This window comes from Anolis carolinensis, unplaced genomic scaffold (genome assembly GCF_035594765.1).
Source record: "Anolis carolinensis isolate JA03-04 unplaced genomic scaffold, rAnoCar3.1.pri scaffold_109, whole genome shotgun sequence".
Lineage (NCBI taxonomy): Eukaryota > Metazoa > Chordata > Lepidosauria > Squamata > Dactyloidae > Anolis > Anolis carolinensis.
The window spans coordinates 20609-46574 of NW_026943918.1; the positions used below are offsets into that span (position 1 = coordinate 20609).

The window sequence follows — 25966 nt, forward strand, 5'->3', positions numbered from 1 at the left end:
CCTGAGAAAACAGAGGATTTTCCAGACTTTGATGATGGGAATACTTTGTTGGGAGGTGTTAGCTGGCCCTGATTGTTTCCTGTCTGGAATTCCCCTGTTTATTTACTGTCCTGGTTTTAGAGATTATATTGTTCTGCATTATTCTATCCCAGTAATTATTTCATATTAAAGAAGAATCTCACTTATCCAACATTCGCTTATACAATGTTCTGGACTATCCAACGCAGTCTGCCTTTTCATAATCAATGCTTTTGTAGTCAGTGTTTTAAACTCATTGTGATATTTTAGTGGTAGATTTGTAAATACAGTACAGTAGAGTCTCACTTATCCAACATAAACCGGCCGGCAGAACGTTGGATAAGCGAATATGTTGGATAATGAGGAATTAAGGATAACCCTATTAAACATCAAATTAAGTTATGATTTTACAAATTAAGCACCAAAACATCATGTTAGACAACAAATTTGTCAGAAAAAGTAGTTCAATACGCAGTAATGCTATGTAGTAATTACTGTATTTATGAATTTAGCACAAAAATATCACGATATATTGAAAGCATTGACTACAAAAATGCGTTGAATAATCCAGAACGTTGGATAAACCAGTGTTGGATAAGTGAGACTCTACTGTAAATACTACATAGCATTACTGCGCATGGAACTACTTTTTCTGTCAAATTTGTTGTATAATATGATGTTTTGGTGCTTAATTTGTATAACGATTACCTAATTTGATGTTTAATTGGCTTTTCCTGAATCCCTTCTTATTATCCAATATATTTACTTATCCTGCCGGCCTGTTTATGTTGGATAAGTGAGAGTCTACTGTATATTGATCATCTTATATTATCTGCTTAGAACTGGATTATATGAGGCCCCTTCTTCACAGCTGTATAAAATGCACACTGAAGTGGATTATATGGCAGTGTGGAGTCAAGATAATCCAGTGCAAAGCAGATAATATAAGATTATAAATGGGTAATATAGCTGTGTGGAAGGGCCTTGAGTCTACACTGCCATATAATCCAGTGCAAATTAGATAATCTGTGGAAGAAGTCTAAGTGAGGCCTAAATCTGCCTGTCCCCTAACTGAAACCTGGCTGTCCCTTGGTTGCTAGGCAACCAAGTGGGCAGAGATTAGCCCTCTAAACTGGCAGCAATTGGATAAAAAAATTATTGCTCTCCCTCTATTTAGGACTTTATTTTTCTTTTGTTTTTGTTGTATCAACCTTGAGGCGTGGATGATGGGTTGTGTTGTCAAATTTTGAGGTTGGGGGGCCTGTACTTTTGTTGTTTTGTGAATTGTCGTGATGCCATCACTCTTTTATATATATAGATATATTATCAGTTGTATTATATTTAATATATTATTATATCACAATATTATTATATATTAATACATGGTATTATTATATTGTATTACATATTATTATATGTATATATATTACTAGCTGTGCCCAGCCACGCGTTGATGTGACTTATGGGAATGCTTTGTTGGCCAGGTGGAATAGCAGTGAATAGCCTTGCAGCCTCAAAGCTTGGCCATTTTCTTCTTATGTGAATCCTTGTTTGGTGAGCTGGAATACAATGGAATAGGCTTGCTGCTTGGAAGGCTGGGTACTTGCATTCTAGGGGAATGTTTTTTTGGGCTGCTAGAATTGCAATGAATAGCCAGCGGTGGCCACCCCCAGCTCCTTCAAGGTGGAGCCAGTCCCTTCAAGGATCCCACGCACCCACCTAGCCCTTGGTTGGCCTCTCTTCCTGAAGGGACCATAAGCCAGAAAATAGTAAACGTTTGCCTATGTAGCTTTGCCTCTGCATATGCCCCTCCATTCCTGTGAGCTGGTGCCTTTTCCCAGAAAGTTCTAAGGAGAGAAGAAAGCTCAGAGTAAACAAGTTAAGTCATTGGTGTCACTTCTGCCAAAGTAGGTGTGGAAGGTGAGGAAGACCCTCAGCCATTGGTCAAGTTTAGATAAGCTAAGGTATATATTCTTTGTTTGCTGCAACATGCTTTTGCGACGGCCATCTGCTCACCAGCCTGCGCCACAGCACAGCCTGTTTCCCTGAAAATAAGACCTATTAGAGGTTTTGCTGAATTGCTAAATATAAGACCTCCCCTGAAAGTGAGACCTAGCAAAGTTTTTGTTTGGAAGCATGCCCGCCAAGCAGAACACCAGAGCATCCAGGATTGGTAAACGTATGTTCCATAGATTGTTGTATATGGAAATAATGTAGTAACAAGAAATTCTTGATAGGATCCACAGTTTCATAGAATCATAGAATAGTAGAGTTGGAAGAGACCTCATGGGCCATCTAGACCAACCCACTGCCAAGTAGCAGGAAATCACGTTCAAAGCACCCCCGACAGATGGCCATCCAGCCTCTGCTTAAAAGCCTCCAAGGAAGGAGCCTCCACCACAGTCCGGGGCAGAGAGTTCCACTGCTGAACAGCCCTTCTCACTGTGAGGAAGTTCTTCCTGATGTTCAGGTGGAATCTCCTTCCTTTCCTGTAGTTTGAAGCCATTGTTCCCTTGTGTCCTAGTCTGCAGGGCAGCAGAAAACAAGCTTGCTTCCTCCTCCCTATGACTTCCCTTCACGTATTTGTACATGGCTCTCATGTCTCCTCTCAGCCTTCTCTTCTGCAGGCTAAACATGCCCAGCTCTTTAAGCCGCTCCTCATAGGGCTTGTTCTCCAGACCTTTGATCATTTTAGTCGCCCTCCTCTGGACGCTTTCCAGCTTGTCAACATCTCCCTTCAACTGCGGTGCTTAGTTTGTCTGGTTTGTGATGACAACTACTGTACAGTATAAAATAAATGTTGTTGTTTTTTTGTTCAACAATCCATGTGAAAATAAGGCATCCCCTGAAAATAAGACCTGGAGCAAAAATTAATATAAGACAGTGTCTTATTTTCGGGGGAACACGGTAAGAAGGGTTTGGGCCGGGTGGCCTTGCCTGCTTTGAGGGAATCCAAATCCGAACAGGTTTGCTCCCTGGCCAGTGGCCAAGAGAGATTTTCCCAAAAGAAATGCCTAGAGAGAGAGAGGCAGCCAAGAGTCTTTGCAAAGACAGGGCAAAGCGAACACCCTTTGGAGTCCGTGGGCGCCCTTGGTGGGAGCAAGGCTTGCCAGGGCTGCAGCAGGAAAGCCCACGGACGCCCTGCAGTGCCGGGTGGGCAAGCCTCCAATGCCCGTGGGGAGGGGGAGAAGGGGGGAGAGGCCTCTGCCTTCCCCTGATTGGCCCAGCCGCCCCCTCCCTCCCTCCCTCTTGCAGTGTCCAAGCCTGGACTAAGCTGACCCTCTCCTCCCTCCCTCCCTCCCTCCCTGCAGCCCCGAAGCATTACTCAGCAAAGCCAGGAAAAGCAGGGGGGGGGGGGAGAGAGAGAGAAAGGGGAGGGGGATTAAAGGGGGAGGGGGTTTCCCGGGCTGCCAGCCCCCTCCCCTCCCCTCCCTCTCTCCCTCCCTCTCTGGCGTAGAAGAGGCAAGGGCACGGCGCGGCGTGACTTTGGCGCATTCATCCACACGCAACCACAACCCCACGCCGCCGCACTCCGCAGGATCCTTTCCAAGGCAGCAACAGACCCTGCAAAGGGGAGGAGAAGGGAAGGGAAGGGGGGGAGGTCTGCGCCGCAACGGAGGATGCAAACTGCAGCTGAATTGCAGCTGAGTTGCAGTTGAGTTGCAGCCAAGTCTGGAGGGAGGAGGAGGAGAAGCAGGGAGGGAGGGAGGGAGGGATGGAAAAGCACAGCGCTTCCTTCAGGGAAAGCCTCCCCCCCCCCACAACCCCACCTCTAAATCCGCAACACGCAACACAAAAGCACCCTCTCTCGCCCTGCTTCTCCCAGGAAGGGGGTCGTGGGGAGAGAAGGGCTGCAGAGCGGCCACAAGCGCCACAGGTGCCTGCCTCCGCCTCCCCTTGGACCACCTTGGAGCAACGCCGCAGCCCTTGCGCACCACGCCGCACGTGCCCACGAGCAGGGCCCTGGACCCACGCCCCCCAGGCCAAGGGGCTGTGGCTTATGGGAATCCTTTGTTGGCCAGGTGGAATAGCAGTGAATGGCCTTGCAGCCTCAAAGCTTGGCCATTTTCTTCTTATGGGAATCCTTGTTTGGTGAGCTGGAATACAATGGAATAGGCTTGCTGCTTGGAAGGCTGGGTACTTGCATTCTAGGGGAATGGTTTTTTGGGCTGCTAGAATTGCACTGAATAGCCAGCGGTGGCCACCCCCAGCTCTTTCAAAGTGGAGCCAGTCCCTTCAAGGATCCCACCCACCCACCTAGCCCTTGGTTGGCCTCTCTTCCTGAAGGGACCATAAGCCAGAAAATAGTAAACTTTTGCCTATGTGGCTTTGCCTCTGCATATGCCCCTCCCTTCCTGTGAGCTGGTGCCTTTTCCCAGAAAGTTCTAAGCGGAGAAGAAAGCTGTGGTGACTCAGCTGGAACCTCAGATTGACTCTGATGGGGATTATGGGATTCAGGTTCAAAATCAGGTTCAGAATGTCCCTGTTGTAGAAGATGAGGAACAGGGAGTCTTTCCCACAGCAGGGAATGATGTTGATGATACTGAAACTAGCCAGGTGCAAATTGACTCAGAAAAGGAGGAAAGTTCTCAGTCGCTTAGCAGGCAGGATGACCCCACCTCTAAATCCGCAACACGCAACACAAAAGCACCCTCTCTCGCCCTGCTTCCCAAGCCCAACTCTCCCAGGAAGGGGGTCGTGGGGAGAGAAGGGCTGCAGAGCGGCCACAAGCGCCACAGGTGCCTGCCTCCGCCTCCCCTTGGACCACCTTGGAGCACCGCCGCAGCCCTTGCGCACCACGCCGCACGTGCCCACGAGCAGGGCCCTGGACCCACGCCCCCCAGGCCAAGGGGCAGGGAAGGGGCCCCAAGGGTCAGGCAGGACAAGACCCTTCTGCCAGGCCAGGGAGGACAAGCAAGGGCAAATGGAAGCACAACCAAAGATGCGCCAGGAAGGATTGTGCCTTGGATGCAGCTCCAGAAAAAGAAGCCTTGGATTCTGGAGCTCAAGGCTGGGATTGCTGTGAAAACTCAGGAGAGCAGGAAGGGACCTTGTTGTTGTTGTTGTTGTTGTTGTTATTACAGTAGAGCAGGGGTTCCCAAACTAAGGCCCGGGGGCCGGATACGGCCCTCCAAGGTCATTTACCTGGCCCCCGCCCTCAGTTTTATAATATAATATTTTCATATCAGTTTTAACAATATAGTATATTTTATATACATATAATATTGATAAAATATTATAATGTTATACAATATAATACTAATAATAATACCATATAATAATATTAATTATATGTTATATATTACATATAATATTGCAGTATAGTGGTATAGTTCAATATAGTAATATATAATGCTAATATTATGCTATGCTAATAATATAATATATTGTATGTACATACAGCTGCTCTGAGTCCCCTTCGGGTTGAGAAGGGTGGGATATAAATGTAGTAAATAAATAAATAAATAAATAATTTTAGACTTAGGCTCAGCCATAATCTGAAATGACTTGCAGGCACACAACAACAACAACAATCCTAATTAACTTGACTATCTCATTGGCCAGTAGCAGGCCCACACTTTCCATTGAAATCCTGATAGGTTTTTGTTGGTTAAAATTGTTTTCATTTTTAAATACTGTATTTTTCTTTCATTGTTGTTGTTGTTTTGCACTACAAATAAGACATATGCAGTGTGCATAGGAATTTGTTCGTATTTTTTTTCAAATGATAATTCGGCCCCTCAACAGTCTGAGGGATTGTGGACTGGCCCTTTGCTTTAAAAGTTTGGGGACCCCTGCAGTAGAGTCTCACTTATCCAAGCTAAACGGGCCGGCAGAAGCTTGGATAAGCGAATAACTTGGATAGTAAGGAGGGATTAAGGAAAAGCCTATTAAACATCACATTAGGTTATGATTTTACAAATGAAGCACCAAAACATCATGTTAGACAACAAATTGAAAAAGTAGTTTAATATGCAGTAATGTTATGTTGTAATTACTGTATTTACGAATTTAGCACCAAAATATCACAATATATTGAAAAGATTGACGATAAAAATGGCTTGGATTATCCAGAGGCTTGGATAAGCGAGGCTTGGATAAGTGAGACTCTACTGTATTATTATTATTAGGTAAAGGTAAAGGTTTCCCCTGACGTTAAGTCCAGGGGTTGGTGCTCATCTCCATTTCTAAGCCGAAGAGCCGGCGTTGTCCATAGACACCTCCAAGGTCATGTGCCCATGGGCATGACTGCATGCAGCACCGTTACCTTTCCGCCGGAGCGGTACCTATTGATCTACTCACACTCTGGGGGTTGGTGCTCATCTCCATTTCTAAGCCGAAGAGCCGGCGTTGTGCGTAGACACCTCCAAGGTCATGTGGCCACTGGCATGACTGCATGGAGCGCCGTTACCTTCCCGCTGGAGCGGTACCTATTGATCTACTCACATTGGCATGTTTTCGAACTACTAGGTTGGCAGAAGCTGGAGCTAACAGCGGGTGCTCACTCCGTTCCCGGGATTTGAACCTGGGACCTTTCGGTATGCAAGTTTAGCAGCTCAGCGCTTTAACACACTTCGCCACCGGAGCTCATTATTATTATTAGCAACATTTATATCCCGCCTTTCTCACCCCGAAAGGGACTCAGGGCGGTTTACATGTACAGTAGAGTCTCACAGTCTCACTTATCCAAGCCTCGCTTATCCAAGGTCAAATTTGTTGTATAACATGATGTTTTGGTGCTTAATTTGTAAAATCATAACCTAATTTAATGATTAATAGACTTTTCCTTATTCCCTCATTATCCAAGATATTCGCTTATCCAAGCTTCTGGTGGCCCGTTTAGTTTGGATAAGTGAGACTCTACTGTATATATACATACAATATATTATATTATATGACTATATTGCAATATTATTAGTAATATTGCATGTAATATAAATATACAATATAATAGTGAATTATCCCTCTCACTCCGGGTTTTATCTTTGTGTTCATGAGGCCTGCTCTTGTTTTACTATTTCTTGATTTCTTGATGTGATGTCTATTATTATCTATTGTATTACTTTTAATTATGTTATGATATGCTGTTTTATATTTTATTATATTGTATTGCTTTGGGCATGGCCCCATGTTAGCCGCCCCGAGTCCCCGCTGGGGAGATGGTGGCGGGGTATAAATAAAGTTTTTTTATTATTATTATTATTATTATTATTATTATTATTATTATTACATTGTATTACATCATAATATTATTATTAATATTACATGTATATACAATATATTATATATTATAATATCCCTTCAGAGGCAGTCCAGTTCAGCGCCCTTCTGGGAAGGAAGACATCATTGAAGTTCTCCCAACAGTTGGGCACATGGACTGAACTTATAGTGTCTAGATCAGGCATGGGCCAACTTGGTCTCTCCAGGTGTTTTGGACTCCAACTCCCACAGTTCCTAACAACCATTAGGCTGTTAGGAATTGTGGGAGTAGAAGTCCAAAACATCTCTAGCGCTGAAGTTTGCCCATGCCTGATCTAGATCGAGGGAATCATAGAGTTGCAAGAGACCTGATGGGCCCTCCAGTCCAACTCCATTCTGCCATGAAGCAGGAAAATTGCATTCAAAGCACCCCTGATAGATGGCCATCCAGCCTCTGCTTCAAAGCCTCCAAAGAAGGATTCTCCACCACACTCCGAGTCAGAGAGTTCCACTGCTGAACAGCTGCCTCTCTCACACACACACAGTGAGGAAGTTCTTCCTCATGTTCGGGTGGAATCTCCTTTCCTGTCGTTTGAAGCCATTGCTCCGTTGCATCTTATCTCCAGGGCAGCAGAAAACAAGCTTGCTCCCTTCTCCATAGGACTTCCTTTCCCTCACCTCTTGATCCATGTCTCCTCTCAGCCTTCTCTTCTGCAGGCTAAACATGCCCAGCTCTTTAATCCGCTCCTCATGGGGCTTGTTCTTCAGACCCTTGATCCTTTGAGCCGCCCTCCTCTGGACACATTCCAGCTTAGAGTCAACATCTCCCTTCAATTGTGGTGCCCAGAATGGGACACAGTGGGATTCCAGGTGTGGTCTGACCAAGGCAGAATAGAAGAGAGGGAGAGCATGACTTCCTTGATTCTAGGCACTCCTCTTGATGCAGGCCAAAATCCCATTGGCTTTTATAGCTGCCACATGACATTGTTGCCCAGCTCCTCCTTATAGTATCTAGATCAGGCATGGGCAAACTTCGGCTCTCTGTGTGTTTTGGACTTCAACTCCCACAATTCCTAACAGCTGGTAGTGTCAGGACCCAGGCTGCAGAGCACCAATAACCATGCGCAGAGGCCAGAATCTATCTAATATCTTTATTAAAGGAATATATAAAGTCAGTAAAAACAAGTGAAGAATATAGTTCAGAAGTAGACCTTCCAGAAAAGGTCAAATATAGTCCAAGGAAACAATGTCCAATATGAGATATTAAGGTCCAAAGTTGTAATCCATTAACCGAAACACACACTTTGTCAAGCAAAGTGAGGGGAAATGACAAGGTCCTTTAGTCCATGGAACTTGACAAACAAGGCTGGAAGCAAACTAGATTCTTGGCAAACAAGGCTTGATTCAAGACAACAAAAACAAGGAACAAGAATAGGGTCCGTGGCGAATTCCGTGGCCAGGTCCGGGGAGCAAGGCAAGGCTGGGACGAGAACAAGGTCCTGGAAACATGGAACTGGAGTTGCGTAGTCTACACACGAAATCACTCCCGAAGCTGACGAATTGACTCCGCAAGGATTTCTTTGCGGGCAAACACCTATATAGGATCTTGTTTTCCCGCCAAGGAACACTTTCTCTGGGGAACAAGAAACGAAACCTATACTGTGTCCAGATGCATGACTCCTTAAAGTTTCCCAAGGGAAACAGACTTAATCAGCTAATTGTCTGGCAGCGATCCTGGCGCTCCTGCGAGTCGCCTCCCGAGCGCCTCTTTGTTGATTATAATAATCCCGGCGAGAAAATGGGGGAGATTTCTGCTCAAGGCTTGTTTGGCTGACTTCTGGTGGGCAAACATCTTGCAGGTGCAAGGGCTCCACTTCTGGCTGAAACGGTGGAAAACCCAAGTTTTCCTCTTCATCTGCCTCAATAGTACCAGGAACGGAACTACATGGCCCATGAGTCATCACAGGTAGGCCATTCATGTTTGTCTCCATATGGCACAGGTTGGAAAAAGCCAACCATGCCTTGGAAAAGCCTTCCTATTGCGACCCTCGTGAAGAAGAGGATCAAGGGGAGATGTAGAAAGCCAGAAGGGTGGGCAAACTATGTATCCCATAAGGCTGTTCAAAGGAAGTTTGCCTTTCTCTCTTTCTGAGGCTAAGAAAATGCAACTGGTCCTAAGATGCCTTTAAGCCCAGCAGGTTAAACCACCTGCTATAGAAGATCCTGCCAATTGGAAGGTTGGCAGTTCAAGCCTGGGTTGGGGTGAGCTCTCACCGTCAGCCCCAGCTTCTGCTCACCTAGCAGTACGAAAACAATGTAAGTAGATAAATAGGTACTGCTTCGGTGGGGAGGTAAAAGGCGCCCCTGAAAAACATGCTGGCAAAAATCCAACCAGGAAAGGAGTCCATGGATGATAGGCTCTTTGGCATGGAAAATGAAACAACAGCACCTTCCCATGACCGTGTCAAGCACAGCCGGATGCCGGAGATGAAAAGAGGGAAGCCTTGCCTCTGTTTATGTACTGTCTGTCTCTGTCAACAGTATAATGGCATTGAATGTTTGCCATACATATATGTACCTGGAATCCGCCCTGAGTCCCCTCGGGGAGATAGAGCGGAAGAGAAATAAAGTATCTATATACAGTAGAGTCTCACTTGTCCAACATTCGCTTATCCAACATTCTGGATTATCCAACACATTTTTGTAGTCAATGTTTTCAATACATCATGATATTTTGGTGCTAAATTTGTAAATACAGTAATTACTACATAGCATTACAGCATATTGAACTACTTTTTCTGCCAAATTTGTTATATAACATGATGTTTTGGTGCTTCATTTGTAAAATCATAACCTAATCTAATGTTTAATAGGCTTTTACTTAATCTCTCCTTATTATCCATCATATTCACTTATCCAACGTTCTGCCGGCCCGTTTATGTTGGATAAGTGAGACTCTACTGTATATATAAATGTAATGTGCATAATTAGGACCGAGTTAACAACAAAACCACTGGGCCAAATCACACCAAATTGGTCCACAATACTCATTCCTTTCCAAGGAGTGACCTTGCAGCTTCATACCTAGGGGACTCCATTGTTGGCCAACTTGAATACAACTGAATAGGCTCGCAGCTTCAAAGCCTGGCTGCTTCATACCTAGGGGACTCCATTGTTGGCCAACTTGAATACAACTGAATAGGCTCGCAGCTTCAAAGCCTGGCTGCTTCATACCTAGGGGACTCCATTGTTACCCAACTTGAATACCATCGAATAGCCTTGCAGCTTCAAAGCCTGGCTGCCTCATACCTAGGGGACTCCATTGTTGGCCAACTTGAATACAACTGAATAGGCTCGCAGCTTCAAAGCCTGGCTGCTTCATACCTAGGGAACTCCATTGTTGGCCAACTTGAATACAACTGAATAGGCTCGCAGCTTCAAAGCCTGGCTGCTTCATACCTAGGGGACTCCATTGTTACCCAACTTGAATACCATCGAATAGCCTTGCAGCTTCAAAGCCTGGCTGCTTTACCTAGGGGACTCCATTGTTGGCCAACTTGAATTCAGTTGAATAGGCTTGCAGCTTCAAAGCCTGGCTGCTTCAGACCTAGGGGACTCCATTGTTGGCCAACTTGAATACAATTGAATAGGCTCGCAGCTTCAAAGCCTGGCTGCTTCATACCTAGGGGACTCCATTGTTGGCCAACTTGAATACAATTGAATAGGCTCGCAGCTTCAAAGCCTGGCTGCTTTATACCTAAGGGATTCCTCTCTAGGCCACCTTGAATACCACGAAGAAAACCCCACTTAGGACTACATCACATCAACGCGTGGCCGGGCACAGCTAGTATTATTATATTATAACTTGCCCAGAATTGTTCTGAAGCTGAGAGAGTGGGCTTACATGGCCAAAGCAAGGATTTGAACCCAGGTCACAGTCCTACACCTAATAACTATAGCTTTGTCCTAGCTCAAACAAACTAGATCTCCCAGCCCTCGTCCCCAGGAAGGAGCCAAAACAAAGTTATGGGTTTCTGAGCATGTGCAGAGAAATGTTCTGAGCATGTGCAAATGGAAAACCGAGTTGATAAGGAAAGATCTGATGTAACGGTGACTCGAAGAGATCACAAGAAAAAACAAGACCAAAACCACAGATGTATTGCAAGTTTTTCTTCTCTTTTTATTATTATTATCATAATTATTATTATTATCATCATCATTATCATAATAGTTATTATTATTATTGTGAAGTGCTCCAAGACACCTTGTGCTAATTGTGCTTTACATCATTCAAATACTGGCTCAAAATGATTAGCATTATTAGGATTATTCTCCTCCATCGCCTCCTTTTTTCTTTTCTTGTCCATCATTTCTGTCTTTTCTTCCACGGAAAAGTTTATATTTGTTGTTGTTGTTGTTCTTTCTTCCACAAACAGGCTTCAAAGGGTTTTTTTTGTGTGTTTTTGTTTTCTTTGCAGCTTGTAAAAATTCATGTAAATTTTTCCAAACGGTTATGTACAAAGCTTCTTGCAATATACAGAATTCCCTTTTTTGTCATAATTTTTTTCCAGTTTTTTTTTCTTCTTAAATCAGTCTTAAGCAGAGGGAGTATTACTAGCAGTATTATTAGTATGAGAAGTCATCGTTCTAGTAGCATTATTCATTAATAAGTATCTTAAGTACAAAAAACAGGAGGTCCTAGCTAATACAAGTTCCTTCTACCTGAATTCTATTAAGGTTTATTATTATTTATTTTTTTAAATTCTTTTGTGCTGTTTATTTAAGTTATTCTTAAAAGGGGGGAAGACCTAAAAGGAGGAAAGGGGACAGGAGGAGGGAGAGAGGACTGTCCACATGGGGTTCCTAAAAATATATATATTAAATGACATTTTTTGGAAGGAAAGAGGGGTCTTTTCTCCCCTTCCCCATCAGTAAAAATGATGGCGTCAAGAGCTGACTCCTGATGGAGATACGTGACTTCTTTGAAGGTGATGGGGAGGTGGGTTTGGGGGAGGCTCCAAGCTTCCTTGCCCTTGTAGCAGAAGAATGGGGTTGGGGGGATATTAGGGGGCGAGGGACCCCCAGAATGGCTTCTCGTTCTGCCTCGGGGCAGGAAGGAAGTGCCCCCCAAATCCAGCATTTAGACCCATTGAATCCATGGGAGGCGTATCAATCAATGCTAGAGTAGGCCCATTGAATTCATGAGAGATTGGCAAGTCAACACAATGAAAGATCTGAGGAATTGGTGACTGGTAAGACAGCATTCAATAGAGCCACTGAATCCATGGGAATTTAGGCATCTAACACCATAATTCAATCCCATTGGGTCCATGGGAAATTGCAAGTCAACAGAATGGAAGATCTGCAAAATCTATGGGAGTATGGTCAACCAGCATGGAATAGACCAATTGAATCCATGGGAATTTAGGCATCTAACACCATAATTGAATCCCATTGGGTCCATGGGAGATTGCAAGTCAACACGATGGAAGATCTGCAAAATCTATGGGAGTATGGTCAACCAGCATGGAATAGACCAATTGAATCCATGGGAATTTAGGCATCTAACACCATAATTGAATCCCATTGGGTCCATGGGAGATTGCAAGTCAACACGATGGAAGATCTGCAAAATCTATGGGAGTATGGTCAACCAGACCAATTGAATCCATGGGAATTTAGACATCTAACACCATAATTGAATCCCATTGAAGCTATGGGAGATTGGGAAGCCAATACTAGAGTAGCCGCATTGAATGAATGGGAATCTGGAAAGTCAACACTATCCAAAGACCCATTGAGATCAGGAAATAAAGACTAGAGTGGATCCATTGAACTCACTGGAACTTGGTGAAATCAACCAACCAAGGCCCATTGAGTCCATGGGAGATTGGCCAGTCAACACAATGGAAGATCTGAGGAATCTATGGGAGCCATTGAATGGATTTGAGATCGGGAAACCAAGGCTAGAGTGGATCCATTGAACTCTTTGGAACTTGATGAAATCAACCAGCCAAGGCCCATTGAGTCCATGGGAGGTATGTCAAGTAATGCTATAATAGCTCCCATTGAAACCATGGAAGACTGGCAAGTCAACACAATGGAAGATCTGCAGAATCCATGGGAGCCATTGAATGGACTTGAGAGCGGGAAACCAAGGCTAAAGTGGATCCATTGAACTCACTGGAACTTGGTGAAAATCAACCAACCAAGGCCCACTGAGTCCATTGGAGGAATGTCAATCAATGTCAATAAGCCCATTGAACCCATGGAAGATTGGCAAGTCAATACAATGGAAGATCTGCAGAATCCATGGGAGTCATTGGATGGATTTGAAATTGGGAAATCAAGACTTAGGGTGGATCCATTGAACTCACTGGAACTTGGTGAAATCAACCAACCAAGGCCCACTGAGTTCATTGGAGGCATGTCAGTCAATGCTATAATAGGCCCATTGAATCCACGGGAGACTGGAAAGTCAACACAATGGAAAATCTGAGGAATCCATGGGAGATTGGTAAGCCAGCATTTAATAGACTCGTTGAATCCATTGGAATTTAGGTTTCTAACACCATAATTGAATCCCATTGAAGCCATGGGAGATTGGGAAGTCAATACTAGAGTAGCCCCACTGAATGAATGGGAAGTCAACGCTATCCAAAGCCCTACTGAATCCATTAGTAAAATAACACTGTCCAAGATTCATTGGATATATTTAAGATCAGGAAATCAAGGCTAGAGTGGATCCAGTGAACTCACTGGAACTTGGTGAAATCAACCAACCAAGGCCCATTGAGTCCATGGGAGGCATGTCAATCAATGCTATAATATGCCCATGGAATCCATGGAAGATTGGCAAGTCAATACTAAGGAATATCTGTGGAATCAATAGATTGGCAAACTAGCATGCAATAGACCCATTGGATTCATGTGAATTTAGGCAGCTAACACCATCCTAAGACCCATTGAATCCATGAGAGATTGGGGAAGCCAATACTAGAGCGGCCCCATTGAATGAATGGGAATCTGGTAAGTCAACACAATCCAAAGTCCCACTGAGATCAGGAAATCAAGGATAAGATTGATCCATTGGACTCATTGGAACTTGGTGAAATCAACCAACCATTGACCCATTGAGTCCATGGGAGATTGGCAAGTCAACACTGTGGAAGATCTGTGGAATCCATGGGAGACTGGTAAGCCAGCATTCAATAGACTCATTGAATCCATGGGAATTTAGGCATCTAACACCATTATTGAATCTCATTGAATCCATGAGAGAATTGGAAATTCAGCATCCTCCAAGCCCTAATGAATCCATGGGAGGAGGGTAGGCCAACGAATGAGTAGACCCATTCAACCCATGGGAATTTAGGAAGCCAACTCTATCCACAACCCACTGAATCAATGGGAGGTTGGTAAGTCAACTCTAGAGAAGAGCCATTGAATTCATTGGAGCTTGGTACAATAACACTATCTGAGACTCAGCGAAATGAGGGGAGATTGGCAAAACAACACTATACAAGATCCCTTGAATCAATGGGAGCTTGATAGGCCAACTTGTGAGTAGACTCATTGACTTCATGGGAGTTTGGTAAAATAACACTATCCTGGACTCATTGAATCAATGGGAACTTTGCATTCAAGTCCTGTTGAATATAGGAGAGACCCAACACACCCATTGAATGTATGGGAATTTGGGAAGTCAATGCCATCCAAGCCCTATTCAATCTACGAGGACTTGGTCAAATAACACTATTGAAGACTCATTGAATGTATGTATAGGAGATTGGGAATCAGCAATAAGTCCATCAATTGAATTCATTGGAACTTAGAGCCATTGAATCCAAGGGAGTTTGGTAGACCGGGACTAAAGTAGATCCATTCAATTGTTAAGTTGATCCAAGGCCCACTGAATCCATGGGTAAGTCAATGCTAGAGTAAACCCATGCAATCCATGGGAATTTGGTATGCCAACAATACCTAAGACTTATCAAATATATGGGAAGTCAACACTAGAGTAGACCCATCACATTCATGGGAACTTGGGAGGTCAACTTTCCAAGATCCAGTCAATCCATGGGAGCCTGGTAAAATAATAACATAGAGTAGACCCATTACATTTATTGGACCTCCAAAAAACAATATTATGCAAGACCCATTGAATTCATAGGAATTTGGTAAGTAAACCTATTTAATGTATTGGGATGATAAATCAACACAGGTTGGCCCATTACATCCTTGGCAACTTGGTAAATCAACACTATCTAAGACCCATCAAATCAATTGGAGTTTGATAGGCAACACACAAGTAGACCCATTGAATTCATGGGGATGTGAGAAGTCTAAATGATCCAAGGCCAATTGAATCCATGGGCAAATCAAAACTAAAGTAGACCCATTGAATGCATTGGGAATTGGGAATTCAGCATTTCCAAGCCCTAATAAATCCATGGGAGGTGGAAATCTATGAGAACTTGTTATACCAGCACTGTCTCAGACCCACTGAATCCAGGGGAGCTTGCTTCAATAACACTATCCCAGACCCATTGAGTGTATGGGAGCTTGGTAAATCAACACTATGCCAGATCCATTGGATCCATGCAGACTTGTTGAAATAATACTAGCCAAGACCCACTAAATGCATGGGAACCTGATAGGCCAACAACGAATGGACCCACTAAATTCATAGCAACTTAAGTCAACACTCCAAGACCTATTGAATGTATGGGGGGGTTGGTTAAACCAACACTAGACACATTAAATTTGTGGGAATTTGGTAAATCAACACTATCTAAGATCCATTAGATGCATTGGGACTTGGTAAGCCAACCCAAGAGTACAGCCATTGAATTCCTTGAGAAACCAATACTGTGGATCATCCATTGAATCCATGGGAGTTTATGAGGATAATACATGAGTAGATCCATTGGATTCATTGGGAATTCAACTTTAATGTACAACCCATTGAATTCATGTGACCTTCCTTGGCGAGCCAACACACAAATAGACCCATGTGGAATTCATGGTATTTTTCTGGGCCAAAACACGAGAGAACTTGTTGAATGCACTGGGAAACAAACACGATGTATCATCAATTGAATCCATGGATGCTTGGGAGGATAACACACATGAAGACCCATTGGATTCATTGGAAGCCAAGCCTAATCCAAGGCCCATTGAATCCATGGGATCTTATGAGGATAACACACAAGTAGACCCACTGAATTCATTGGGAAGCCAGCCTTAATCCTAGACCCATTGAATCCATGGGGCCTTCGTTGGTGAGCCACCACACAATTAGAGCCATGTGGAATTCATGGGACGTATCCAAAATCCCTTGAATCAATGGGAGCTTGGTAGGCCAACTTGTGAGTAGACTCATTGAATGTATTGGGAAACCAAGCTTCATTGGATCTAGGGTACATGTTGATACAACACCTGTGTAAATTCCCATGGCCCAATAGGTCTACTCTACTTAGGAAGGCCCAAGCACATCATTGGCTGGCCAGAGCCTGTGGGGCAGGGCCCTGAGTATTGGAGGTGGGTAGGTCCTTCCACTTCCAGGAAGTGCTTCCAGGAAGTGGAGGGAGTCCTTGGTTTGGCTTTTGTTTTCCCTCTGTGGACAGTCCTGGGGTTTGCAAGGGAACGGGGGTTATATTTGGGGAGGGGGGTTGTCTTAATTGCTCGTCGTCATTCTCGGGGCCAGGCAAGCGCTACGAGCCCGGAGAGTCGTCTAAGCTACTCGGAAGTAAGTCGAAGAAGAAGAAGGCAGGCAGTGTGCATTCATCCAAGAAGAGAGAGAGGAAGAGGAAGAGAGAGAGGAAGAGGAAGAGAGAAGAGAGGAAAGGAAGGTCCGCCGGATATGGAGGCGAGCTCGACTACATTGGCAAAAGTCCCTGATATCCATTGCTATTAAGAATATTGGATTAAAAGGTACCTGATTCCTCAGTTAAATACTATTTTGTCTTAAAAATAACATGCATTTACGGTCATTATTGCTTCTATTAAAGTCCAGTAGGAGAATATTGCCCTCAAAGAGATCTAAAAGTTTGGCAAAGAACCAAAAGCATAAAATGAAAACAAGTCCCAACCATCATCATTATTATATTCCATCCGCATTTTTAAAAAAGCATCCTCAAATTGGCATAGATTTCTTTTCTAAATACATTTGTTCCTGCATGCAAAAAACGTCCTGGGGGGCGGGAAAGGCGCCCCCAAAAAAGCCACCGAAAGGAAGGAAGGAAGAAGGAAGCCCCATAGAAATAGCAAGAATCATATTATCCATCACCATCGCAAGGACCCAAAAGCAACCGGGGGGAAACAGGAAAACCAACCCACCAAAAAATAATATTTGTTATTACTGTTGTTGTTATTTGTTGTTATCAGCTGCCTTGACTCCCCAAATCGGGAAAAAGGCAGCATGAAAATAAAGCTAAGTAAAATAAACCATTATGTCCCCAAAAGTAACCCAAAGTAAGAAGGAAGGCCTTCTCCAATAACAACAACAATAATAATAATTTGTTGTTAGCCGCCTTGAGTCCCTCTAGCGCAGGCATGGGCAAACTTGGACAACATCCTACAGTACATGGATGACATACTCATAGTATGGCCATGGGCAAACATGGGCCCTCCAGGTGTTTTGGACTCCCACAATCCCTTCAGTACCTGGACAACATACTACAATACATGGACGACATACTCATAGTATGGCCATGGCCAAACATGGGCCCTCCAGCTGTTTTGGATTTCAACTCCCACAATTCCTTCAGTACCTGGACAACATACTACTGCACATAGATGACATACTCATAGTATGGCCATGGGCAAACGTGGGCCCTCCAGCTGTTTTGGACTTCCAAATTTCCTTCAGTACCTGGACAACATACTACAGTATATGGACGACATACTCATAGTATGGCCATGGACAAACATGGGCCCTTCAGTGGTTTTGGACTTCAACTCCCACAATTCCTTCAGTACCTGGACAACATACTACAGTACATGGACGACATACTCATAGTATGGCCATGGACAAACATGGGACCTCCAGCTGTTTTGGATTTCAACTTCCACAATTCCTTCAGTACCTGGACAACATACTACAATACATGGATGACATGCTCATAGTATGGTCATGGGAAAACATGGGCCCTCCAGCTGTTTTGGATTTCAACTCCCACAATTCCTTCAGTACCTGGATAACATACTACAATACATGGATGACATACTCATAGTATGGCCATGGGTTTTGGACTTCAACTCCCATAATTCCTAACAGCCGGTAGACTGTTAGGAATTTGTGGGAGCTGAAGTCCAAAACACCTGGAGGGAGGACTGAAGTTGGCCCAGGCCTGCTCTAGCGGGAGAAAAGGCGGGATAAAATTAAAAATAAATAACTATAAGTCCCCCCCAAAAAAGTCCCATCGCATAATACATAAATAAATACATAAATAAATAAATATTTGTTGTCAATAAAAATAATCATAACTCCCCCAAAGCAAGTCCCCATCCATCCAAAATATTATTATTATTATTATTATTATTATTATTATTATTATTATTATTATTATTTGATAATAGCTGCATTAAGTCCCTAAATTGGGAGAAAAGGTGGGGTGTGAATAAATAAATGGCTCATAAATAAATAAATAAATAAATAACAAGGAAGACCCGCAATAATAATAATACTAATGATAATGATAATAATAATAGTCAGAATTGGAGGATCTCAAGAAAGCAAACCCAAAGCTTCAAGGCCAGTCCATTTCTCCCCCTCCCCCGCTCCCTCCCCCCCCCTTATAAGCCCCCCAAAAGTGACTTAGACTTTGGCATAGTAAAGAAGTCTTGGCAACAAATTGGAAGTCAACCGCGGTGCAAAGCGTAGGCTCTTTTGGGAAAAGAGGCAAATACGAATCAAAATAAACAAATAAATAAATACAAGGAAAAGAAAAGTGCAACAACATAAATAAGGTAAACAGCTGCAAGGGGGGGAGGGGTCTCTCCCCCTCCCCCCTTGAACTTCGGCATCAAATCAATCAATCAATCCATTGATAACAACGGCTCCACCTTAAAGATATATATTATATATATATAATAGGTCATCTATAGAGCGACTGCCTTTTGCAGTTTGCATTCTTTGTTTCCCTGGAAAGAAAACTCAAAATAGGAAAATAGTAAACCGGACACGTTTGTGTTCTTTCTTTAAAAAAAAAACAACAACATAATAACCCGCCCTGCAATTGAAAAGAATTCACGTTGTTTGTTTGTTTACAAAAAGAAGACTCTTTTTTTTTTGCATTTCAAAAGAAAGGAGGAAGGAAATGGAACCCAATCTAGAGACGTCTTGGCCCTTTTGGGGAAGCCCCGGAAAGGGAGGGGGAGGCCTGAGGAGGGGGTCCCGCCGGGGATGATGGGCCGAGGAGGAGGAAGACCACCGAGAGCCCCAGAATCCCCTCCTCTCCAGCCATAGGATGCAGCTGGAACAGGGCCGAGAGGGGATTCTGGTGGCTGCACTGCATGGAACCATAAATAGTCAGAAGGGGCCTCTAGAGGCCACCCAGCCCAACCCCCTGCCCTGCAGGGAGACACCATCCAAGCCCTCCCCACAGAGGGCCACCCAGCCTCTACTTCAAAGCCTCCAGAGAGCTGCTCTCCCTCTCCTTCCACTCCACTCAAGAGAGCCCAGCTTGGCACGTGGCTACTTGGGCCATTCTGGGAACAGTACCTGGCCCTCTTCTTCTTCCTGGGGATTCTGGGGTGGTGGTCTGCTCTCTGAACCAATCCCAGTAGGCCTATGGCTAGCAGGAGGCTTCTGGGAGTTGGGGCCTACCAGCAGGTGGGAGCGTGGCTAGCAAGGGAAGGGGATTCTGGGTCTGGCACTGACTCCTTCCTTCCTCCTCCCAAAGGCCTCGCTGAGCCTGGGGTGGGATTCAGGGGGTGGCAATGGAACCCTTTGGCCTATGGTTGGCCTTGCAGCAGCCCCCTCTTGTATTATCGGAGGCTTTCACAGCCAGAATCACTGGGGTGTTGTGTGGTTTCTGAGCTGTGTGGCCAATGGATCCTCTGAAGATGCCAGTAGCCACAGGTGCAGGCAAAATGTCAGGAGCAAATGATGCTGCTAGAACACATTGGCCAGTCTGGAAAGCACACAACTACCCCAGGACTCCTTCTCTTCCTGCCCTTTTATAGCTGAGCTGTGGCTTGGGGCCTTGGCCTAGAAGGTGGCTGGCCGGCAGGGGATTCTGGGGATGCAGCTGACCCTTCCCTCCCGCTCCTCCCAAGAAGCTTAATGCAGCCTGTGGATAAAGGGGGGGAGGGTTCTGGAGCTCTCCTTCCTCCTCCTCCTCCTCCTCAGTTGGCCTATTATGAGTGAAGGGGGGATTCTGGGGGTTGCAATGGCCCACCTCTTTCTCCTGGCCCTGCCAATGGAGCCCAGCTGCTGCTCTGGCTGGAGGACGATGGAACTGCCTAAGGAAGCCTAACGATAGAGAAGGAATTCTGGGGATGACAGCTGACCCCCTCCTCCTCCTTCCAGGAAGCCTAGTGGGGGTGTTGTGGCTCCCTTTCCTCCTCTTCAGTCGGCCTGTGAGTGAAAAGGGGATCCCAGGGATCCTTCTCCTCATCCCAAGAAGTCTACTGCAGAGGGGGATTCTGGGGCTCCCCTTCCCCTTCCTCCTTCTCCACAGTTGGCCTATGAATGAAGGGGGGGGGGTGCTGGGGGTCGCAGCGGCCCCCCTGGCTGGAGGGGGGTCCTGGGCCCGGCCGCACTCCCTTTCTGCTGGGCAGGGCAAGAGAGAGCCTAATGCAGCCTGTGGAGAGTGGGGGGATTCTGGAGCTGCCCTTGCCCTTCCTCCTCCTCTTCAGTTGGCCTATTACGAGTGAAGGGGGGATTTGGGGGTCCTCCTCGTCCTAAGAAGCCTACTGCAGCTTGTGGATAGAGTGGGGATGTTGGGGAGTGCAGCTGACCCCCTCCTAAGGAACCCTATCTTCCCCTTCCTCCTGGATTGACCTATTATGAGTGCAGGGGGGATGCTGGGGGGCTGCCCCACTGTTCCCCTTCTATGGCTGGAGTGGGGTCCTAGGCCTGGCTGCCCTCCCATTCTGCCGGGCTGGGCAAGAGAGAGAGATGGGGGAGGGGTCTCCCCTTGGCCCATGAGTGAAGGGGGGGTGCTGGGGGTCCCAGTTGCCCCTCTCCTCCTCCTCCTTGCTTCCAAGAAGCCTAACACAGTGGATAGAGGTGGGATTCTGGGCCCCCTTCCCCTTCCTCCTCCTCCTGGGTTGGCCTATTATGAGTGCAGGGGGATGCTGGGGTCTCAGTTGTCTCCCAGGGATGCAGCTGCCCAAGGAAGCCTGGCTATAGAGGGGGGCTTCTGGGGTTCCCCTTCATCCTCCTCAGTTGGAGAAGGGATGCTGGGGGTCTCAATGGCCCCTCTCCTCCACCTCTTCTTGCTCCCAAGGAGCCTACTGCAACCTGTGGAGAGAGGGGGGATTCTGGGCCCCCTTCCCCTTCCTCCTCCTCCTGGGTTGGCCTATTATGAGTGCAGGGGGAAGGCTGGGGTCTTAGTTAACCCCCTGCCCCTGGGGATGCAGGAGATGCAGCTGCCTAAGGAGGCCTGGCTATAGAGGGGGGCTTCTGGGGCTCCCCTTGGTCCTCCTCAGTTGGCCCATGAGTGAAGGGGGGGATGCTGGGGGTCCTCCACCTCCTCCTCTTGCTTCCAAGGAGCCTAACGCAGCCTGTGGAGAGAGGGGGGATTCTGGGGTTCCCCTTCGCCTTCTTCCTCCTCCTCAGTTGGCCTATGAGTGAAGGGGGGGATCCTCCTCCTCCTCCTCCTCTTGCTGGGGGTCTCCGTTGACCCTCTGCCCCTGGGGATGCAGGAGATGCAGCTGGCTAAGGAAGCCTGGCTATAGAGGGGGGCTTCTGGGGCTCCCCTTGGTCCTCCTCAGTTGGAGGCCGCTCTCCTCCACCTCCTCTGCACCCTGTGGCTGGAGGGGGGATTCCGGGCCCCCTTCCCCTTCCTCCTCCTCTTGGGTTGGCCTAATGAGTGCAGGGGGGATGCCGGGGGGTCTCAGCCGGCCCCCGTTCCTCTAGTATGGCTGGGGAGGGTGGTGGGCCCGGGGGTCAGTGCTGGGGGGCGTCTGCCTGGGGGGCGCCTGCCCCTGCCCCTCCGCCCTTGAAGCAGGCGGACTCCTGGTGCTTGTTCAGGTAGGACTTGAGGGCGAAGGTCTTGGCGCAGCGCTTGCAGCGGAAGTGCTTGAAGGCGGAGTGGGTCTGCATGTGGGCGCGGAGGTTGGAGCGGTCGGCGAAGGCCTTGCCGCAGTGGGCGCAGCCGAAGGGCTTCTCGCCGGTGTGCGAGCGCAGGTGTCCCTGGAGCAGCCACGGCCGGCTGAAGGCCTTCCCGCACACGCCGCACTTGTGCCGCAGGTCGTGCGTGAGCAGGTGCATGGCCAGCGCCGGCATGGACACGTACACCTTCCCGCACGTCGGGCACCGCTTCGCCAGCTGGCTGTCCAGGCTCCGGTGCGTCTGCTTGTGCCGGCTCAGGTTCGACGACGTCGCGTAGCTCTTCCCGCACTCGGCGCACGCGTGGCGCTGGGGCTGCGGAGCGGGGGGGCGGCGGGGGGGGCTGCGAGGGGGGCGGGGCCTCCGGGCGCGAGGGAGGGGCCAGGCGCGCCCCCGCCCCCCGCCGCCGCGAGCAGCGCCCGTCGGTCAGGAAGAAGGCGTCCGCCGCGTAGCCCTCGCTCACCGCCGCGTCGCCGTTGATGTAGCTGCGCGGGAGGGGGCTCTCGGGGGGGTCCTCCTCCTCCTCCCCCAGGGGGCACGGGGGGGCCGAGGAGGGGGCGCACGGGGCCGGGGCGACCCCCGACGGGTACAGCGAGACCCCGCCCCCCGGAGGCGCCTTCAGCCCCGCCCCCTCCGCCCCCGGGCCCGCCCCCGCCTCCGGGCCCGCGCAGGGAGACAGGCACTCGCCCAAGTAGCCCCCTGCAGAGGGGGAGGGGGAGGGAGGGGACAGGGTTGGGGAAGAGGATGCGGTGGAGGGGGAGGGCACGTGGGGAAGGAGAAGGGGGAGGGGCGGGGTTGGGGTTGGGAAAAGAAGTGGGGAGGAAAGGGGGAGGACAAGAGGAGATGGGATCCGGGGCGCAGAAGAAAGGGAAAAGGGAAGGAAGGAAGAGAGTAAAGTTGGGGGGAAGAGAAGGAGTGGGAAGGGAAATGACCGGGGAAAGGGTCAGAAGAAGAGCAAAGTTGAAGAGAAGAGAAGAAGAGTGGGGAGGGGGGGAAGGGGAGAGGAAGAAGGGAAGGGGCCGGGGAAAGGGAAGGAAGAGAGCAAAGTGGGGGGGGGGGAAGAAGTGGGAAAAGAAGGGACCGGGGAAAGGGATAGAAAAAGAGCAAAGTTGAAGAGAAGAGGAGTGAGAAGAGGAAGAAGGGGAAGGGCCGGGTGATGCACGGGGATATTGCAAGGAGAAAGGTTCAGGTTGGGGAAAGAGGAGGGATGGAGAGGGAGGGCAAGTGGGGAAGGGGAAGGAAGAGCCAGGGTTGGGGAGGGCGAGAAGGAAAGGGAGAGGCCCAGAAGAAAGTGAAAGGGTCAAAGGGGAGGGAGAGGAAAGTTGGGGAAAAGAGAAGAGAAAGGGACGGGGAAAGGGAAAGAAGGGGAAGAGAAAGGTTAGGGAGAAGAGGAGTCGGAGGAAGAAGAAGGGAAAGGGTTAGGGTTATGTGGAGGATATTGGGGAAGGAGGGAAGGAGGAAGGATGGAGAGAAAGGGGAGGGAGAGGAAGTGGGGAGGAAAGGAGAAGGACAAGAGGAGACGCATCGGGGGGGGGGGCAAAGGAAAAGGGAAGGAAGGAGGAGAACAAAGTTGGCGAGAAGAGAAGGAGAGGGAAGGGAAGGGGTGACGAAGGGGGAGGGAGAAGGGCAAGTGGGGAGGAAAGGAGAAGGACAAGAGGAGACGCATCGGGGGGGGGGCAAAGGAAAAGGGAAGGAAGGAGGAGAACAAAGTTGGCGAGAAGAGAAGGAGAGGGAAGGGAAGGGGTGACGAAGGGGGAGGGAGAAGGGCAAGTGGGGAGGAAAGGAGAGAGCAAGGTTGGGGTGAAGAGGAGGAGAGGGAGGGGGAGGAAGTGAGGAAAGGCCCCGAGTTGGGACCAAGGTTAGGGTTGAGAGAGGAAATGGGGAGGAAAGGGAAAGGACAGGATCCGGAGCCCAGAGGAAGGGGAAGAGGAAAGTCAAAGAAGGAGTGGGAAGGGGGGTTGGGGAGGGGGATGTTGCAGAGAGAAGGGTTGATGTTGGTGGAGGGGAAGGGCAAGTGGGGAAGGGCGAAGGGTTGTGGAGAGGAAGTGGAGAGGAAAGGGGAAAAACAGGAGGAGATCAGATCCAGGGCCCAGAGGAAAGGGAAAAGGGAAGGAAGGGGAAGAGTAAAGTTGGAGAGAAGAGAAGGGGAGGAAGAAGGGAAAGGGCCAGGGTTGGGGAGGGGGATGTTGCAGAGAGAAGGGTTGATGTTGGTGGAGGGGAAGGGCAAGTGGGGAAGGGCGAAGGGTTGTGGAGAGGAAGTGGAGAGGAAAGGGGAAAAACAGGAGGAGATCGGATCCAGGGCCCAGAGGAAAGGGAAAAGGGAAGGAAGGGGAAGAGTAAAGTTGGGGGGAAGGGAAGGCGTGGGAAGGGAAGGGGAGGAAGAAGGGAAAGGGCCAGGTTTGGGGAGGGGGATGTTGCAGAGAGAAGGGTTGATGTTGGTGGAGGGGAAGGGCAAGTGGGGAAGGGCGAAGGGTTGTGGAGAGGAAGTGGAGAGGAAAGGGGAAAAACAGGAGGAGATCGGATCCAGGGCCCAGAGGAAAGGGAAAAGGGAAGGAAGGGGAAGAGTAAAGTTGGGGGGAAGGGAAGGCGTGGGAAGGGAAGGGGAGGAAGAAGGGAAAGGGCCAGGTTTGGGGAGGGGGATGTTGCAGTGAGCAAGGTTAAGATTAGGACAGGAAGAGGGGAGGGGAGGAAGGGCAATTGGGAGGAAAGGGAAGGCGCCGGAGGGAAGGGAGGGAGAGAAAAGTTGGAGTGAAGGGAGGAAGGGAGAGGAAGAAGGGAAAGGGGAAGAAAGGAAGGTTTGTGGAGGAGAGGAAGAGGAAGGTGGGAAGGAAAGGGGAAGGGGAGGGTGAGACCGGATCCGGGGCCCAAAGGAAAGCAAAAGAGTGGAGGGAGGGAGGGAGGGAGGGAGGGAGAGCAAAGTGAGGGAGAAGAGGAAGTGGGGAAAGGGTTAGGGTTGCGGAAGGGGAAGTTGAAGGGAGCGAGGTTAGGGTCGGGGGAAGAAATGAAGAGGAAAGGAGAGGAGAAGAAGACCCGATACGGGGCCCAGAGGAAAGGAAGAAGGGCAGGAAGGGGAGAGACCAAAGATGGAGTGAAGAGAAGGAGTGGGAAGGGGCAAAAAAGTGGGGAAAAGGCCAGGATGACCGGGGGGGGGGGTGTTGGAAGGAGCCAAGTTGGGGTTGAGAGAGGAAGTAGGGAAGAAAGGGGGGAGAAGACGAGGGGGGAGTTTGGGGGGGTGGGACAAGGCAATGAGGGGGGCGCAGGAGGGGAAGGGGAGGCAAGGGAAAAGAAGGGGCCGAGTTAGGGTCGGGAGAGAAGAGGAAAGGAAGGGAATGGGGAAGAGGGAGGGGGAAGCAGCAAAAGGGGTAAGGAAGTTGGAGGAGGAGGAGGATGGGAGGGAGCCGAGTTGGGGAAGGAAGAGGAAGCAGGGAAGAAAGGGAAGGGAGAGAAGGAAGGAAGGAAGGAAGG

General features: G+C 48.0%; 1 pseudogene; it reads right to left on the reverse strand.

Moving 5' to 3' along the window:
• Positions 1-11375: 11375 nt before the first annotated feature.
• LOC134295228 (transcriptional repressor scratch 2-like) lies at positions 11376-23441 on the reverse strand (annotated as a pseudogene).
• Between the last annotated feature and the right edge of the window lie 2525 nt (positions 23442-25966).